Here is a 3,972-nt window from a genome sequence, read left to right as displayed (position 1 = left end):
TAGGTTCGTGGTCTCGTGGATGTGTGGGTCGTGTGCTGCCCACCTCGGCCACGGACGGATCTTCTGCTCCAAGTCTGACTCGGATCATGTCCTGCTGAAATAAATAAATAAAAGGTAGGCAAATAGTTAGACATACACATGGATTGATGGATGCTTTACTGATCCCCAAGGAAATAAAAGTCCCTGTGGTACAATACAACACACATCATTGACATTACAAACCAGCAAAAAGGACATGTTTGAGTTTCAACCAATGGGATTCCAAACATTTGCATACGGCCAATAGGAGAGCAGACATTTGCATACTGCTACCTCCAGCCAATAGGAGAGCAAAGATTAGCATACGTCTCATTTCAATGCCACTAATTTGAATGCCGCCTCTGGTTTTAACTCTTAACCTAACCCTAACCCTAACCCTAACCCTAACCCTAACCCTAACCCTAGTTACAATATACATTAGATTTTGGGGGTAAGCTGTAGAAATAGAAAGAAATACATAAATTAATAAATAATTAAAATATGTAACCATTAAAGTAGTTTATAACAATAAGAATAAATCAAAACAAAAATTTACCTTTAAAATAAATACTTACCTTTTATTAACACGTATCATTGTATGGATAAGGGTGGACTTATAAGGTACACACAAATGGGAAAGGGGACAAATACAACATATACTTTAAGAATTCCTAAACGGTAATATCCGAAGAAAAGAAGAATACCTACCTGTTAAGAGGGACCAGTTTTATTAAGAGATTCCTTCTAATCAGTGAGCCAGTGCCCATGAAAAGTCAAAGACTGAATATAAATCCAATATTTCCCTAACCTAACCCTAACCCTAACCCTAACCCTAACCCTAGGTTTTTTTAAGTACATTGAACTTATCCGGGCTTACAGTGTAGAGGCTTAAAATGTGAGAGGATGTTAGAAAATACCCTTGAGCACAACTCTATAGTGTTGTTTAGGTAATATACACACCTGCAGTCCTACTTATACTCACTGAAACTTTGGATTTTCAAAAAAAATTAAAAAGCGCCTACATTTTTGGTTTTTTAATCATCATTTAAGCATGGTAAAATATAATCATGCCATTTGGCTGTGTTTTTATGATACTTTAAAGGGTTTTCTAGAACACTGAAGTACAACTTTTGGGTTATCTTTTAAACTTTATGAATGAGAAGCCTTAGAAATTAGGTATGTCTTTCAGGCGAAAAATGCACAAAAATAGGCTGGACTGCCAAGGGCTTAAACAAAACAAACTAGTACGACAAAAAACACTAATTCAAAAAAAATTCTTCATGTAATTACACAAAATGAACACCTGAGTGCGCCATTGTCCTTAAAATTTACTGATATTCATATGCATCTCAGTGCGTGCACGCACACGCAGCTCTAATTAACATTTACATTTCATTAACTAGTATGTTTCTGTTTGCATACAATAATCTAAATCTTCATCACATATTGTAATAAGTCAACAACCATTCACAGCACTCATTCAGAAAACCCTCACACATATTACATCTTCATGTTTATCCATTCACTTCGTACTTGTTATCATCATATATAGTACACACATATAAATACATCATCTACTATTATTGCTGACAAATCTTTTATGTATTTATTTTAGGGGTTTTCTTCAAATCTTTCATGGATTTACTTTTGTTGTAAAGTGATCGCCGGCAGGGGGCAACCCCCCTGCCAGGGGGCGCACAGTCGAGCAGTAGACAGCAGAGCCGAGTTTCGAACCCGGTAGGTTCACATCTCACAGCTCCACTGCGCTAACTGTGGAAAAACCCGCTCAGCTATCTGTGCGCCCCAACCGACTCGTTTTATTTCACTATATTATAGTCATCTTTACAAAAAATACCTTCTTATTTACGATGCACACTCAACCCACTCACACAATAGAATCAAGCAAATCATTCATTACACAAACCTGACAAATACATCAACAACTAATAATAAGAAAACATACAAGCTGATAAAAAGCATCAGCAATCAGTGCTCAGTACATTCTTCATCAATCTCATCCCTGAACACGCTGGGCAGTTTCATTTTATAAAACTTTATATTCAGAGAAAAACACAATTTATGCTTGTGTATTCAAAATAACATCTTGGGGGGGGGGGGGGGGGGGGGTTATTCCAGAAAGCAGGTTAAGTGATTAAACCGGGTAAGTTCACTCAGAATTCATGAAAACTCCAGGTTTTCCGTTCCAGAAACCGAGATTAAAGACAACCTGTGTCAGTTACTTACACTCTAAAGCTAACCTGCTCGCTGGCAGGTGAACTTAAACCTAACCCGGGGTTACTCTTAAACCTAACCCGGGGTTACTCACACTTCTCTCATGTAAACCCGGGGGGTCCTTTACTCCAGGATCCAGTGGATACAGACGCGCCAAATATTCGAACAGATCTTAGTTGGGAACGAGTCATTAAACTCAGATTAATCATTTCCCGATGGATTTATTCGCAAACCTTTCCGTTTTTATCAGTCAGCTCGGGGAGAGTGGGGACGGTTACCACAAGGGGCAGCTACAACATTATTAATCACAATAATAATAAAAAGGCTTGTTACAACATTAATTATAATATTATGGATGGAATGTTATGGATTAATATAGAATACCGTGTAAACACACACACACACACACACACACACACACACACACACACACACACACACACACACACACACACACACACACACACACACAGTTTAGTAAGCTAAAATCATTTGTGGTTTAAATGTATATCATTTTACTGGTAGTAGTATTTTTACAGCCACATTAATGAGTGAAAACTCTAGGGTTAGGGTTATCTGTACAAAAAAAAAAGTCTTTGCAAAATTATGTAAAAGAATGATTTTACTAAATATCAATGAATTTTGCAACTGCCCTGTTATGGGTCAGTTCAAGTATTTTTTTTTTACACATATCATATGCATATATGTTATGTTACAGCTGTGTGTGGGTGGGTAGCTGACAGATGTGGATTTTATTTTATTAAAATGTTCTCTTTTATTATTTGAACAGCAGACAGAATATCCCTCCACATACAGGTAGTGACCATTATCTTCAAAAATTAACAAATGTCAAATAAAACAGTCAAACATTTAATACATGTTCTGCAACCTACTGTTCTCCATCTTATGGAGATGCTTTCATTAAGATCTTATGTGATGCTCCCCACATTATTGAAGCCAAATGGTCAGGCTCTGTGCATGATCACTGAAAATAAAACAATTCAACAACTTCATTTCCTTGTCCTTATTCTTTAGTAAGAACATTCATATTTATACACCCTCCGCACCGACACCCATCTTAAATTCAAGCAACTGAATTTATAGCCTTGTCTGTTTTATATGCTCCACCTGAGGATCACACTTTGCAGTTTGTTTCTCCAGATGGACCTTGTATAGTCCATCTTATTTACACCCAACTTGAAAGAAAGAGACAAAAATAGCAAGTTATGATCAAACGTAGCTTAATGTGTTCAAAATATTTCAGATATTTGGTAAGACATTTTTACTGTTCTAAGCTGAGCTTTGGAGGTGGATGGTCCCTCATTTGATTTGGAACTGCCCATCACATTCTGTTAGAGGACAGTCACACACATTATCATGGTAGATCAAATGAAATGCCTTGCTCTATGTTCAACATATACAGTAGTGTTTAAAAAAATAGCAGTGATTTTAAAAAAGTGAATAAAACACAAAATCATTATAATAACTTTTATTTCCATAAATACAAGTGCACTGAAAATACTACACTATTAATTATAAACCAAAACATTAACAACATTTAGCCAGTTTGTGTTCATCCTTTACAGAAAGTTAAGAAAAACTAATATTAGGCAGTTCAAAAAAATAGCAGTGGCAGCATTTTCTTTAAAAACTCCAAAAATGTATCTATAAACTGAAGATGTTTAAGGTTTCACTTTACTTTAAATTACTGAACTAATATTT

At 36.0% G+C, this 3,972-nt stretch overlaps 1 long non-coding RNA gene across 1 annotated transcript; it reads right to left on the bottom strand.

The window, feature by feature from the left end:
- Positions 1-3,043: 3,043 nt before the first annotated feature.
- Positions 3,044-3,586, bottom strand: LOC134307914 (uncharacterized). The gene is made up of 3 exons (XR_010010253.1): positions 3,537-3,586; positions 3,379-3,446; positions 3,044-3,235 (listed from the first exon to the last, which is right to left on the bottom strand). It is a non-coding gene; the product is annotated as an uncharacterized LOC134307914 (long non-coding RNA).
- Between the last annotated feature and the right edge of the window lie 386 nt (positions 3,587-3,972).

This window comes from Trichomycterus rosablanca, unplaced genomic scaffold (genome assembly GCF_030014385.1).
Source record: "Trichomycterus rosablanca isolate fTriRos1 unplaced genomic scaffold, fTriRos1.hap1 scaffold_384, whole genome shotgun sequence".
NCBI lineage: Eukaryota > Metazoa > Chordata > Actinopteri > Siluriformes > Trichomycteridae > Trichomycterus > Trichomycterus rosablanca.
Note: the sequence above shows the minus strand (reverse complement) of the source record. Positions and strands in the feature narration are given on the sequence as shown.